Genomic DNA, 17,520 nt, shown 5'->3' with positions numbered 1-17,520 from the left:
CACTATCAAATATCCCTACACTTGAGCGTTGCTTGTCCTCAAGCAATACAGAACTTGAAATTAAATCACACGAATCAATTCTTTATTCTTCACACTTTATACATTAGTGATTTTGATACGGCGGTATAAACAATGATAGTAACGTTGTGGTTTACAGTCCCACATGACTATGAAAATTTAGATCCTTAAGGAAATTGGATCTTTATGAAAGCATTTGATCTTTTGAAAATTCAATCTAGCTTTTACCCTAGATAAGTTTTCCGGAATAACCCTTCATCGGTGTTTGCAAAATGTTTTTGTGGGTTTGGTGGATTTTAGATTTTAAAATTTTAGCTCAAAACTTGCGGTTTTGTGTCACCCACTTGCTAACCTTGTATTAGGAAAGCACACATCCAGTATACTTGCTCCGTATATTACCTTTCGATAAACTACCGTCCGGTTGTAAAGGAAAGCATTGAACAAGCAACTGTTAAGGCGATGTCTAATGACATGCAGATGTTCATGGTCTACAACGTGTTGAATGCAATTACTATCCTTTGTAGGAGCAATAGTAAAGATCACCCTATAATTTTTCGGTCTGGCACAAGGTCCTGTATTTGACCATGCTATGCAACCACTGTTCTTACGGTTGACACCCGATTTGGTTCAGGTGACCTAATGAATTCTAGGTGAATTCCTAGGATTTTACGTTCAATGGTAATGAACGCATTGAAAATAGGTTTTCAGAAAACAAATCGGTTTGTATTTTGATCAAAATATTTTCTCGTTCAAGCTCGAGTTTAGATATCATTGAATTCCATGAGTTTTTAATTCTCAATCTTTAAGGTCAATCTCAAGAATTGAGTAATATCAGTCTTAAAAGCTGATTTTTAATCTTTAAGGAGATTATCCTTTCTGGGGGTCTGATTCATTAGTCTTATCAAGCTAATTTGCACGGCGCCCTCCCCATTTTCCAAGACTGATCCTCTCATGGTTAGGATAAGTCTGACCACTTGGCGACCCTATTTGATGCTGAGGTCCGTGGATTTCCTGCTGATTTTAGAGATGACTTTTCTAAATTTTTTGTCAATCTACAGCTGGTCTGGACGACAACTTCTTGACCTAAATCAAAAAGCGCGTGTCTTTTTCGGAAGACTTTACTTCCTTTTAATGATGGAATTGATTCATCGTGCAGATCCATCTTTCATTACAGTAAATCGGGTAAACCGGTTAATTTAGTCCAAAATAAAAGCACCTGCAATAACTTTACAAAAACATGTGATAGATAGTTTTTAATTGAATAACTTGGTACATTCTTCCCACACTTGGCTTTTTTCATGCGTCTTTTTATATCTTAATAAATAAATTCAAGCGTTTTAGTTGTTTCTCAATTTATGTCCTTTCCGAAGTAACAATAATTTCGGCATTAACACATAGTTTTATCGTTCATAAATATGTATAAACATGCTTTTGAATTCATTTAGTTGAAAAATTTTAAAATTTTCACAATATTTAGAAAATAAGCCAAGTATAAACCCGAGAGAATTTACAACCCTTCCCCACACTTAAGATCATGCAATGCCCTCATTTGCCTGAAATCAGACGCTAATTATAAATTCATGAGGGTGATTAGTGTAGAAAATGATTAAAAATACCCAGTTTGTATTTTCAAAGCTCGTCGAATGATAGATGGTGCACCTCATCGTTCATCCCTTCTTGTTTTATCACACATGTTTTTTTTTTCTTCAAAAACGGCTGCTTTTCTGAGCTGTTTGTTAATATTTGAAAATGCGTCTTTTACCCTTACTTATTATGCATGTTTATTAACGAGTTATGCACTAACCCGAACCCCTAATTTAACGTTAAGTGGGGTTAGACTTCCCCACACTTAGCTGACGATATGTGAAGTCAGTAGAATAAGTTCCATGAATTAGAATAGTGAGCCAGTTATTTACATCTCGGGTGGTGTATAATATATCAATGGGTTTAAAGTTTAGAACCACCCGATCGTCACTACTTAATTCTTTTTTAAGTGTAGCTTTTAGTAAATGGATACGTCTCTTTTCTGGTTCTTGGTCAAATGGATCAATATACACCGACATACATATTTCTATAGGGTGGACAATTCCTAACATTTCCTTCCGTTTATTCTCGAGATCAAAGTTTTCACCTCTATTACCCAATTGGGTGAAATCTGAGGTATCATTATCTTTTACAGCTCGTAGTTCATCTTCAGTAGATGACTTGTCTATTGAGAATATTGGGTTATAAGGTTGTGGAATGGTGAATTTCGGGATTGAAGTAGATTCTTTTTCATTAACGGTACTTATCGGTCCCACCACTTTGGTCTCGGGGATAAAATTTTCAACTTTATCGTTTTCCCAAGAGTACCAATTTGTCACCCTTACTTCTTCTTCATTCATTGATTGATCGATGATTTCGTCGGTAGAGGCTAATGTGTCGATATGTTGTGAAATTGGTAAAGCTGAATAAAAAGTATCATCGGGATAGTTGGTGATTTCGGAGCTCTCGAATTCATCAAAATTCGATGATATGAGATTTTCTTGCACAATATTCCTCAGATCAACAGGTGTGTAATCTGATAGAGTTTCAGCTTGCCTATTTATAAACTCTCTCATTTGTTCATTTTGAGCATCAAGTTCTTCGATTTTGATTTTCATATAATCTAAAGAATTTTCAGACACATAATTTTCCTCGTCTTCTGGTTGTGGAGTTTGGAAATATTCTTGGGAATAATCCCAATTTGAATTGTATTCTTCATAATCGTTCCATTCAGGTTCCATGGGTTCATAATTTTCCATAGGAACGTAATAATAACATTCCCATGTTGAGTGATAATCTCCACAGATTTCACAACCAGTTATTGTTTCGTCATTCGTGATCCAAGATTGACCGAACGAATTGTCATCAACACCCATTTGAGAGTATTGATTAAATTGATTTCGGATGTCATAAAGAGTTTCCAAAATATTCTCGAGATTTTCCATAATGCGCTTATTACCAAATTTTAGCTACAATGTGGTGCATTTACTTAATTATCCTATTAGTTATAAAATTAAAAATTATATAAGTTATCAAATTAATAGACTTTTCTGCTTTTGCCCACGTTTCGAATAGCCAATAGATGCAGCAGGGAGCCAGAACCCTTTAAATCGGAAGCTCACAACTCAGCCACTAACAAATCTAACTATTACTACGAAGCAGAAAATTTGGATGTCTATCAATTTAACCGCTTAAAATAATTTTTCGTTTTTGAAATTTTAGAGAATAAATAGAAAATTCTATGTCCTAAAAACTAGATCGTCGAGAAATAAGAAAGAAAAAGAAGCGCGTCGAAAAACGTCGAAAAATAAAAATAAGAAAGAAAAACGTCGAAACTTAAAAGTCTAAAAATTATATCTAAAAAGTTGCGCCTAAAGGTCTAAAGGTAAATGCAAAAACGGCAATTACTTAAAGGCACTAAAATCTATTTAAAACTAAAGTGAAAAACGGCGTCGCAAAATTCCAAAGCGCCTAAATCTTAATCTAAAGAAAAACACTTAAGGAATTTTACAGCAAAGCCTAAGAATCTATAAATTTAAAATAACTACGGAAAAACTAATTTTAAAACTAATTGCGAACGAAAAATATACAAATTATTAAAATATACAAATTATAAAAAGAGACAAAAAAATGATAAAATTACCTATTTTTATAAAAATATTATTTTTATATAATTATTTATAAAAATATTAATTTTATATATTAATAAAACTAATTAAAACTTAATATTACTAATTTTAAATAAAACTAAAATAAACTAATTAATATATTATAACTAAAAGCTAAATAATAATAATAAATATATTAAAACCCTACGCGAATTAAATGCACGAGTCAGACCATAAGTTATACTATATGTAAAGTGGGAGATTGACCTTAAAGATTGAGAATTACAAACTCATGGAATTCAATGATATCTAAACTCGAGCTTGAACGAGAAAATATTTTGATCAAAATTAAAACCGATTTGTTTTCTGAAAACCCATTTTCAATGCGTTCATTATCATTGAACGTAAAATCCTAGGAATTCACCTGGAATTCATTAGGTCATCTGAACCAAATCGGGTGTCAACCGTAAGAACGGTGGTTGCATAGCATGGTCGAAGACAGGACCTTGTGCCAGACCAAAAAATCATAGGATGATCTTTACTATTGCTCCTACAAAGGATAGTAATAGCATCCGACATGTTTTTGGACCATAATCAAATGCATGTCATTAGACATTGCCTTAACAGTTGCTTGTTCAACGCTTTCCTTTACAACCGGATGGTAGTTTGCCGAAAGGTAATATACGGAGCAAGTATACTGGACGTGTTGCTTTCCTAATACAAGGTTAGCAAGTGGGTGACACAAAACCATAAGTTTTTTGAGCTAAAATTTTCAAATCTGAAACCCACCAAACTCACAAAAACAATTTGCAAACACCGGTGAAGGGTTATTCCGGAAAACTTGTCTAGGGTAAAATCTAGCTTGAATTTTCAAACGATTAAATGTTTTCATAAAGATCTAATTTCCTTAAAGGATCTAAATTTTCATAGTCATGTGGGACTGTAAACCACACCGTTACTATCATTGTTTATACCGCCGTATCAAAATCACTGATGTATAAAGTGTGAAGAATAAAGAAGTGATTCGTGTAATTTAATTTCAAGTTCTGTATTGCTTGAGGACAAGCAACGCTCAAGTATGGAGATATTTGATAGTGCTCCAAACGAACATATATTTAGTCGCAATATCATCCCAATATGTAAAGTTTTTAGTTGTAATTATTCTATTTTTAAGTTGTAATCGTTTAAATAAATAAATGCGAAGACGAAGCACGAAGATTAAAGAATTGAAGAAAAAGCATCCTAAAACTGGAAAAGGGTCCTTAAAGCCATAGTGCACTCAAAAGCGTCCCAAAAATTGAGTTAAAAGACTTGCGCGGATTTTGGGAGTTAAGGAAAATAATTTTTTGTGCAAATTACAAATTGTGAAACGCAAAGTACAAGATATTAAATAGTACGAAAGGACGTTCGAAAATCCGGAACCAGGACCTGAGCCAACTATCAACGCGCGACGCAACGGGCCGAAAATTATGAGTCAACTATGCACAAGAATATAATAAAATATTTAAATAATTATATAAATTATTTATATATTATATATTTAAATAATACGTCGACAAAGAAGAAAACAAAGCAATGTGGCTGGATCCAGCTGGCCATGCGATCGCATGGCCTGGAAGCTATTTTTCCATACGATCGCATGGAGTGAAATCTCAGGCCACATCTATAAATACCAGGCTTCTGATCGAGTAAAAACACACCAAAAATAATAATAATACTCCCTCTGTAATAATAATATATATAATATATATATAGTATATGTTAGTTTTATATTAGATTAGTTTGGGTTATGTAAAGGTTATTTTACGGGTTTTGAAGTCGAAGTTCTATCCGTGTAACACTACGCGATAAATAATCAATGTAAGCTATGTTCTCCTTTTTAAATTAATGTCACGTACTTAAGTTATTATTATGCTTATTTGAGCCGAAGTAATCGTGATGTTGGGCTAAATATTAAAGACGGGATAATTGGGCTTTGGACCATAATTGGGGTTTGGACAAAAGAACGACACTTGTGGAAATTAGACTATGGGCTATTAATGGGCTTTATATTAAATTAACGATACCTCGTTAATTTAATATAAAGGTTACAATTTGACGTATCTATATATAACCACATACGCTTAATCGGATACGATGGTCAGGATATTTATAAATACAATTAATTGTTCATTTGACCGGACACGGGGATGGATTAATAGTCAATGGACTCATTAAAACAGGGGTGGATTACATTCAAGGGTAATTGGTGTAATTGTTAACAAAGTATTAAAACCTTGGTTTACACATAGTCGATAACCTGGTGTATTCATTAAACAATGTATTAAGACCTTGTTACAGTTCGAATCCCCAATTAGTTAGAATATTTGACTTCGGGTATAAGGTTAAATTTGCCGAGCATTTTATAATTATGACCGATGAACTATTATGGACAAAAACCAGATAGGTTTCAAATACATCTAGGACAAAGGACAATTAACTCAGGGTAATAAATTATAATCAAAACGTCAAACATCATGGTTACGGAAGTTTAAATAAGCATAATTATTATATTGTTATTTATTTTACGCACTTAAATTATCGTCATTTATATTTTGCATTAGGTTTTAATTGTGACTTAAAATATAAAATCGACAAACCGGTCATTAAACGGTAAAACCCCCTTTTATATATTATTATATATAATTATATATATTTTGTACAAATATAATTGTTTAAAAATATAGTGTAAAATAAGTCATCTCCCTGTGGAACGAACTGAACTTACTAAAAACTATACTACTCTACGATTGGGTACACTGCCTATAGTGTTGTAGCAAGGTTTAGGTATATCCCATCTGTAAATAAATAAATAACTTGTGTAAAATTGTATCGTATTTAATAGTATTTCGCAATAAAAATATAACTATTTCGTATACACCTCTCGCACACATCAGGTGTGAAGAAAATCATTAGGCGTTTTGCACGACATTTTGCAACAGGTGTAAAAGAAATGGTCATAGCGCGACAAAGTGTGAGGTCTACGGACCAAAGTTTAACAAAACTAAAGGAACAAATAATGTCGGAACAAGTAATGCCGAAACGAATAGTGTCGGAGGAAGTATTACCAACGCTGTTTGTTATAAATGTGGAAAACCGGGCCATGTTATTAGAAATTGCCCGAATCAGGGGAATACTAATGGGCAGGGCCGTGGAAGAGTTTTTAATATTAATGCAGCAGAAGCACAGGAAGACCCGGAGCTTGTTACGGGTACGTTTCTTATTGACGATAAATCTGCTTATATTTTATATGATTCGGGTGCGGATAGAAGCTATATGAGTAGAGAATTTTGTGCTAAATTAAGTTGCCCATTGATGCCTTTGGATAATAAATTTTTACTCGAATTAGCAAACGGTAAATTAATTTCAGCAGATAATATATGTCGGGAGAGAGAAATTAAACTAGGGGATGAAACGTTTAAAATTGATTTAATACCAGTCGAGTTAGGGAGTTTTGATATAATAATTGGCATGGACTGGTTGAAAAAGGTGAGAGCAGAGGTCGTTTGTTACAAAAATGCGATTCGCATTATGCGTGAAAAGGGAAAACCTTTAATGGTGTACGGAGAAAAGAACAACGCGAAGTTAAATCTTATTAGTAGTTTGAAGGCGCAAAAACTAATAAGAAAAGGTTGTTACATCATTCTAGCACACATCGAGGAAGTTAAACCTGGAGAAAAGAACATCAGTGATGTTCCCGTCGCAAAAGAATTTCCAGATGTATTTTCGAAAGAATTACCGGGATTACCCCCACACCGATCCGTTGAATTTCAAATAGACCTTGTACCGGGAGCTGCACCAATAGCTCGTGCTCCATACAGACTCGCACCTAGCAAAATGAAGGAACTTCAGAGCCAATTACAAGAACTTTTAGAGCGTGGTTTCATTCGACCAAGCACATCACCGTGGGGAGCTCCTGTTTTGTTTGTCAAGAAGAAAGATGGTACATTCAGGTTGTGTATCGACTACCGAGAGTTGAACAAACTTACCATCAAGAACCGCTACCCACTACCGAGAATCGACGACTTATTTGATCAACTACAAGGCTCGTCTGTTTATTCGAAGATTGAATTACGTTCTGGATATCATCAAATGTGGGTGAAGGAGGATGATATTCCAAAGACTGCTTTTAGGACGCGTTACGGTCATTACGAGTTTATGATTATGCCATTTGGATTGACTAACGCACCAGCTGTGTTCATGGACCTCATGAACCGAGTGTGTAGGCCATATCTTGACAAGTTTGTCATTATTTTCATCGATGACATACTTATTTACTCGAAGAATGATCAAGAGCACGAAGAACACTTGAGAAAAGTACTAGAGTTGTTAAGGAAAGAAAAACTTTACGCTAAGTTTTCAAAGTGTGCATTTTGGCTGGAAGAAGTTCAATTCCATGGTCACATAGTGAACAAAGAAGGTATTCTGGTGGATCCAGCAAAGATTGAAACCGTTGAAAAGTGGAAAACCCCGAAAACTCCGAAACACATACACCAGTTTTTAGGACTAGCTGGTTACTACAGAAGGTTCATCCAAGACTTTTCCAAAATAGCAAAACCCTTGACTGCATTAACGCATAAAGGGAAGAAATTTGAATGGAAGGATGAACAAGAGAAAGCGTTTGAGTTATTGAAGAAAAAGTTAATTACGGCACCTATATTGTCATTACCTGAAGGGAATGATGATTTTGTGATATATTGTGACGCCTCAAAGCAAGGTCTCGGTTGTGTATTAATGCAACGAACGAAAGTAATTTCTTATGCGTCTAGACAATTGAAGATTTACGAACAAAATTATACGACGCATGATTTGGAATTAGGCGCGGTTGTTTTTGCATTAAAGACTTGGAGGCACTACTTATATGGGGTCAAAAGTATTATATATACCGATCACAAAAGTCTTCAACACATATTTAATCAGAAACAACTGAATATGAGGCAGCGTAAGTGGATTGAATTGTTGAATGATTACGACTTTGAGATTCGTTACCACCCAGGGAAGACAAATGTGGTAGCCGATGCCTTGAGCAGGAAGGACAGAGAACCCATTCGAGTAAAATCTATGAATATAATGATTCACAATAACCTTACTACTCAAATAAAGGAGGCGCAACAAGGAGTTTTAAAAGAGGGAAATTTAAAGGATGAAATACCCAAAGGATCGGAGAAGCATCTTAATATTCGGGAAGACGGAACCCGGTATAGGGCTGAAAGGATTTGGGTACCAAAATTTGGAGATATAAGAGAAATGGTACTTAGAGAAGCTCATAAAACCAGATACTCAATACATCCTGGAACGGGGAAGATGTACAAGGATCTCAAGAAACATTTTTGGTGGCCAGGTATGAAAGCCGATGTTGTGAAATACGTAGGGGAATGTTTGACGTGTTCTAAGGTCAAAGCGGAGCATCAGAAACCATCAGGTCTACTTCAACAACCCGAAATCCCGGAATGGAAATGGGAAAACATTACCATGGATTTCATCACTAAATTGCCAAGGACTGCAAGCGGTTTTGATACTATTTGGGTAATAGTTGATCGTCTCACCAAATCAGCACACTTCCTGCCAATAAGAGAAGATGACAAGATGGAGAAGTTAGCACGACTGTATTTGAAGGAAGTCGTCTCCAGACATGGAATACCAATCTCTATTATCTCTGATAGGGATGGCAGATTTATTTCAAGATTCTGGCAGACATTACAGCAAGCATTAGGAACTCTTCTAGACATGAGTACTGCCTATCATCCACAAACTGATGGGTAGAGCGAAAGGACGATACAAACGCTTGAAGACATGCTACGAGCATGTGTTATTGATTTCGGAAACAGTTGGGATCAACATCTACCGTTAGCAGAATTTTCCTACAACAACAACTACCATACAAGCATTGAGATGGCGCCGTTTGAAGCACTTTATGGTAGAAATTGCAGGTCTCCGATTTGTTGGAGTGAAGTGGGGGATAGACAGATTACGGGTCCGGAGATAATACAAGAAACTACCGAGAAGATCATCCAAATTCAACAACGGTTGAAAACCGCCCAAAGTCGACAAAAGAGCTACGCTAACATTAAAAGAAAAGATATAGAATTTGAAATTGGAGAGATGGTCATGCTTAAGGTTGCACCTTGGAAAGGTGTTGTTCGATTTGGTAAACAAGGAAAATTAAATCCAAGGTATATTGGACCATTAAAGATTATTGATCGTGTCGGACCAGTAGCTTACCGACTTGAGTTACCTCAACAACTCGCGACTGTACATAACACTTTCCACGTCTCGAATTTGAAGAAATGTTTTACTAAAGAAGATCTCACTATTCCGTTAGACGAAATCCAAATCAATGAAAAACTTCAATTCATCGAAGAACCCGTCGAAATAATGGATTGTGAGGTTAAAAGACTTAAACAAAACAAGATACCAATTGTTAAGGTTCGATGGAATGCTCGTAGAGGACCCGAGTTCACCTGGGAACGAGAAGATCAGATGAAGTAGAAATACCCGCACTTATTTCCAGAAGATACGACAACACCTCCAACTGCTTAAAATTTCGGGACGAAATTTATTTAACGGGTAGGTACTGTAGTGACCCAAACTTTTCCATGTTTATATATATTAAATGAAATTGATATTTATATGATTAATTGTTTCCAACATGTTAAGCAATCAAACTTGTTAAGACTTGATTAATTGAAATAGGTTTTATATAGACAATTGACCACCCAAGTTGACCGGCGATTCACGAACGTTAAAACTTGTAAAAACTATATTATGTCATATATATAGATATATATATAGTTAAAATGGTATTATGGTAAGTAAACATATCATTAAGTATATTAACAATGAACTACATATGTAAAAACAAGACTACTAACTTAATGATTTCGAAACGAGACATATATGTAACGATTATCGTTGTAACGACATTTAATTGTATATATATCATATTAAGATATATTAATATATCATAATATCATGATAATGTAATAATTTAACATCTCAGTTGATATAATAAACAATGGGTTAACAACACTTAACAGGATCGTTAACCTAAAGGCTTCAAAACAACATTTACATGTAACGACTAACGATGACTTAACGACTCAGTTAAAATGTATATACATGTAGTGTTTTAATATGTATTCATAAACTTTTAAAAGACTTCAAGAAACTTATCAAAATACTTCTACTTAACAAAAATGCTTACAATTACATCCTCGTTCAGTTTCATCAACAATTCTACTCGTATGCACCCGTATTCGTACTCGTACAATACACAGCTTTTAGATGTATGTACTATTGGTATATACACTCCAATGATCAGCTTTTAGCAGCCCATGTGAGTCACCTAACACATATGGGAACCATCATTTGGCAACTAGCATGAAATATCTCATAAAATTACAAAAATATGAGTAATCATTCATGACTTATTTACATAAACACAAAATTACATATCCTTTATATCTAATCCATATACCAACGACCAAAAACACCTAAAAACACTTTCATTCTTCAATTTTATTCATCTTATTAATCTCTCTCAAGTTCCATCTTCAAGTTCTAAGTGTTATTCATAAATTCTACAAGTTCTAGTTTCATAAAATCAAGAATACTTCCAAGTTTGCTAGCTTACTTCCAATCTTGTAGAGTGATCATCCAACCTCAAGAAATCTTTCTTATTTATAGTAAGATATCTTTCTAATACAAGGTAATACTCATATTCAAACTTTGATTCAATTTCTATAACTATAACAATCTTATTTCGAGTGGAAATCTTACTTGAACTTGTTTTCGTGTCATGATTCTACTTCAAGAACTTTCAAGCCATCCAAGATCCTTTGAAGCTAGATCTATTTGTCTCTTTTTCAGTAGGTTTATCCACAAAACTTGAGGTAGTAATGATGTTCATAACATCATTCGATTCATACATATAAATCTATCTTATTCGAAGGTTTAAACTTGAAATTACTAGAACATAGTTTAGTTAATTCTAAACTTATTCGCAAACAAAAGTTAATCCTTCTAACTTGACTTTTAAAATCAAATAAACACATGTTATATATCTATATTATATGCTAAGTTAATGATTTAAAATCAGAAAACACGAAAAACACCGTAAAACCGGATATACGCCGACGTAGTAACACCGCGGGCTGTTTAGGGTTAGTTAATTAAAAACTATGTTAAACTTTGATTTAAAAGTTGTTCTTCAGGGAAAATGATTTTTCTTATGAACATGAAACTATATCCAAAAATAATGGTTAAACTCAAAGTGTAAGTATGTTTTCTAAAATGGTCATCTAGACGTCGTTCTTTCGACTAAAATGACTACCTTTATAAAAATGACTTGTAACTTATATTTCTGACTATAAACCTATACATTTTCTGTTTAGATTCATAAAATAGAGTTCAATATGAAACCATAACAATTTGATTCACTCAAAACGGATTTAAAATGAAGAAGTTATGGGTAAAACAAGATTGGATAATTTTTCTTGTTGTAGCTACGTGAAAATTGGTAACAAATCTATATTAATCAGATCCTAGCTAACCTATATTGTATTATACATGTATTCTAATATATTATGTAATCTTGGGATACCATAGACACGTATGCAAATGTTTTGACATATCATATCGACCCATGTGTATATATTATTTGGAACAACCATAGACACTCTATATGCAGTAATGTGGGAGTTAGCTATACATGGTTGAGGTTGATTCCAAAAATATATATACTTTGAGTTGTGATCTAGCCTGAGACGTGTATACATTGGGTCGTGGATTGATTCAAGATAATATATATCATTTTTTTCTGTACATCTAACTTTGGACAACTAGTTGTAGGTTACTAACGAGGACAGCTGACTTAATAAACTTAAAACATCAAAATGTATTAAAAGTGTTGTAAATATATTTTGAACATACTTTGATATTTATGTACATATTTGTTATAGATTCGTGAATCGACCAGTGGCCAAGTCTTACTTTCCGACGAAGTAAAAATCTGTGAAAGTGAGTTATAGTCCCATTTTTAAAATCTAATATTTTGGGATGAGAATACATGCAGTTTTATAAATGTTTTACGAAATAGACACAAGTAAATGAAACTACATTATATGGGTGAATGATCGAAGCCGAATATGCCCCTTTTGCTTGGTAGCCTAAGAATTAGTAAACCGATCTACTAATTGACGCGAATTCTAAAGATAGATCTATTGGGCCTAACGAACCCCATCCAAATTACCGGATGCTTTAGTACTTCGAATTCGTTTATATCATGTTCGAAGGATTTCCCGGAATGATAGGGGATATTCTTATATGCATTTTGTTAATGTCGGTTACCAGGTGTTCACCATATGAATGAATTTTATCTCTATGTATGGGATGTATATTGAAATATGAAATCTTGTGGTCTATTATTATGATTTGATAATATATAGGTTAAACCTATAACTCACCAACATTTTTGTTGACATGTTAAGCATGTTTATTCTCAGGTGATTATTAAGAGCTTCCGCTGTTGCATACAAAAATAAGGACAAGATTTGGATTCCATGCTTGTATGATATTATGTAAAAACTGCATTCAAGAAACTTATTTTTGATGTAATATATTCTTATTGTAAACCATTATGTAATGGTCGTGTGTAAACGGTATATTTTAGATTATCATTATTTGATAATCTACGTAATGCTTTTTAAACCTTTATCGATAAAATAAAGGTTATGGTTATTTTAAAAATGAATGCAGTCTTTGAAAAACGTCTCATATAGAGGTCAAAACCTCGCGACGAAATCAATTAATATGGAACGTTTATAATCAATATGAACGGGACATTTCATGGAACTTGAGAGAGATCAATTAGATGAAGAAAATTGAAGAATGAAAGTGTTTGTAGGTGTTTTTGGTCGTTGGTATGTGGATTAGATATAAAGGATATGTAATTTTGTTTTCATGTAAATAAGTCATGAATGATTACTAATATTTTTGTAATTTTATGAGATATTTCATGCTAGTTGCCAAATGATGGTTCCCACATGTGTTAGGTGACTCACAAGGGCTGCTAAGAGCTGATCATTGGAGTGTATATACCAATAGTACATACATCTAAAAGCTGTGTATTGTACGAGTACGAATACGGGTGCATACGAGTAGAATTGTTGATGAAACTGAACGAGGATGTAATTGTAAGCATTTTTGTTAAGTAGAAGTACTTTGATATGTGTCTTGAAGTCTTTCAAAATTGTAAGAATACATATCAAAACACAACATATATATACATTCTAATGGAGTCGTTAAGTCTTCGTTAGTCGTTACATGTAAGTGTTGTTTTGAAACCTTTAAGTTAACGATCTCAATTAATGTTGTTAACCCAATGTTTATTATATCAAATGAGATGTTAAACTATTATATTATCATGATATTATGATTTATGAATATCTCTTAATATGATACATACATTAAAATATCGTTACAACGATAATCGTTACATATAAGTCTCGTTTCGTAATTCTTGAGTTAGTAGTCTTGTTTTTATATATGTAGTTCATTGTTAACACACTTAATGATATATTTAAATATCATTTTATCATGTTAAATATAGTTTATCAATATCTAAATATGATACATATGTATTTAGTAGACGTTATCATAACGATAATCGTTATATATATATCATTTCGAGTTTCTTAATTTAGTAAACTCATTTCTTATGTATATCACACATTGTTAATATACTTAGTGAGATATTTACTCATTATAATCTCATGTCAACCATATATATATGTCTATATATACCACAACATGTAGTTTTTACAATTTTGTAACGTTCGTGAATCGCCGGTCAACTTGGGTGATCAATTGTCTATATGAAACTTATTTCATTTAATCAAGTCTTAACAAGTTTGATTGCTTAACACGTTGGAAACATTTAGTCATGTAAATATCAATCTCAATTAATATATATAAACATGGAAAAGTTCGGGTCACTACATAAATATATGTATACAAATATGTATGTATATATATAGATATGTCTAGAATATATGCGTGTATAGGTATATGCATGAGTCTTTGTTGATGTTAAGTCTTGTGAGACTAAAATATGAAGTTTAGACGTGCATAGGAAGCGTAAACAAAGTTTACAAGTTGAATAAATCGTTAAGTTGTGTAAGTTGTCGAATGGCTCAGTTGAAGGCAATTGTCGCGCCGCGGAAGCCTTTGTCGCGCCGCGACATTGAACTCAAACCAGAGTCAGGAGGCATGATAAGAAGGGTCGAGTTTTCCTTTATATGTCGCGCCGCGAAGAATGAGGTCGCGCCGAGACAAATAACTAGAATCTGAGTCAGGAATGATTTAAGAAAGCTCGTAAAATACGTTAAACGCCACGCCGCGACAATTGGGGCCGCGCCGCGACCCACTGGGTGAACTGGTTCCGGATTTTGTTTTTAAAATAAGTGGTTCAAGGGCAAAATCATCATTTTACGTCTAGATCTGATTGGAGCACTAAACATCCACCACTCATCCATTTTATTCATTTTCATTTCCCTTTTCTTTCTCCATTTACTCTCAAAACTTAAAAACCCATTTGATTTCAATTGAGATTTGAGAGTGGAGATTTGTGAATCAAACCTTGGAGCAAGAATTAAAGTTGTTCTCCTTGTTCTTAGCTACAAGAGGATAGTGTTGGTAAGTCCTAACTCCATGTTTTGAGTTTTAATTAGTTTATGCTAGGGTTTGGTTCATTGGGAACTTGTAAGACCCATTTGGGGGTAATATGGGTGGATTTGGGTTAGGTGATAAAAGGAAACCCTAAATAGCCATAATCTAGGGTTTGGTCTTATGATTTGGGGTTGTAAGTGTTAAATGGTGTTGTTGATCATTAATACACCTTTAAATTGATGAAAGAAGTGTTAATGGGTCAAATGAGTACTAGTTGACCTAATTGGGTGAAGTGGGTATGAAATACCCAAGTTTGTGTTAGTAGACTTTAATTTACTAGCTTTAGTGATTGAAGTTGAGTCTTGACCCTTAAGGGCGGTTTTGGTGAAAATTGGGCATTTAATGCATTAAGTCATTAAATGCACATAAGTAAATTGTTGGTATTTAGTCCAACTAGATATTGTGTTGATTGAAGTACTTATTATATTAGGTACTTTGCTTTGAAGCTTGCGGAAGTATAAAACCGTCACCGAATCGTTAAGGTGAGTGGAATAATTATATGCGTAGGTATATAATGTATCTAATTGTTGTAGCGTGAGATGTGAAGTGTCGAGGTGTTAAGACACCACGTTTCACGTGACGAGTGAAGTGTCGAGGTGTTAAGACGCCACTCGGAGTGAAGCATCGAGGTTTTAAGATGCCACTCTAAGTAATTGACGGGTGAAGCATCGAGGTGTTAAGATGCCACTCGGGGTGAAGTATCGAGGTGTTAAGATGCCACCCGGGGGTTAGTGATACGAGGTGTTAAGTACACTAATGGATGTTGTGAATTCCAATGGTCTTTCGCGGGCACCATTCCCTTGTACGATTGGTTAACCATGGTTATTGTGTTGTAAGCGAAAGCTTATTATACTGTTCGAGTTATATATAATTATGCGATTGTTTTGCTAGCTTGTGGTATTAGAGGTTGGTAGCCTCGTATGGATGATAAGCTAATTGTGTTGCTAGCATGTATTTCGGTATGTGTATTCGAGTGTTTGCAAGTAGGTATATTATATATGCATGTATATAATTATTGCATTCACTAAGTTTTAGCTTACCCTCTCGTTGTTTATCCTTTTAGATGCAGGTGCGGATAGGGGAAAAGGGGTTGTTGGGCACTAGGTGTCCTTTGATGGTGTTTCGTTGGAGCTTTTGGAAGTTGGCATAACGTTTTGGATAGTTTAGTCCCAAACTATGCTCGAGGTGTCGTTTGGATTATAAACTATCATTTGTAGTGGGTCGAACTTGTATTAAACTTAATTAATGGCCTTCGTGCCTTGTAAACATTTAAATTGTGGTACGTTTTAAATGGAACTTGTGGAATGGCTTACACATTTTATTGGCGCGTAAATGTGAATTATTTTATAAAAAAAAAAAAAAAAAATTATCGTATGGAATACGGGTTGGGTTGTTTCAACCATGGATGAAACTTTTCATCCATGTCCATAATAATATCCATTTAGATTCATTCATATCCGTATCCATATCCATTTAGGTTCATCCACATGCATCACGAAGTGGATAAATCTGGTGGATATCCACTAATTCGGGTGTCCATCGCCATCCCTATAAATACTCTAATATGACGGAAATGAAACTAATTCACAGTGACCAGAGATACAACTTCTTGACACAAATAGAGCTCGAACTCGCGTTCACGTTTGCGAAGAGCTTTCAAAAAGTGAGCTCCGACATCTAAGTCAACGATTAACACTCTTAATAGCAGTGTTGTAAAAAACCCGATTACTCGCCGATTAATCTCCGATTAATCATTTTTAAGAGCAAACCGTTCTGATTTCCAAAAATCTGTTTAATTAAACAGTCAACGTCAATTGATGGGTCAAAACCGAATTTGGTAACCAAAATCGGTTAAAGTAAAAAATGGTTAACATTTTAACATGAATTTAAACTAGAACTTTATAGTTTTGGAGAAAAATGAACAATTTTAAGCAATTATGTTAAAGTTTATCTTTATATTCATGGTTTTTTTCTATATTTACACATTGATTGTAAAATTTAATATTTAAATGTATACAGTACAATTCGATTAATCCCCGATTAATTTCCGAATTGCCGATTAATCTTTCCAACGTCCCGACCGATTAATCTCCGAATAGCAAAT

Source organism: Rutidosis leptorrhynchoides, chromosome 4 (genome assembly GCF_046630445.1).
Source record: "Rutidosis leptorrhynchoides isolate AG116_Rl617_1_P2 chromosome 4, CSIRO_AGI_Rlap_v1, whole genome shotgun sequence".
Lineage (NCBI taxonomy): Eukaryota > Viridiplantae > Streptophyta > Magnoliopsida > Asterales > Asteraceae > Rutidosis > Rutidosis leptorrhynchoides.
This window is presented reverse-complemented; position numbering follows the sequence as displayed.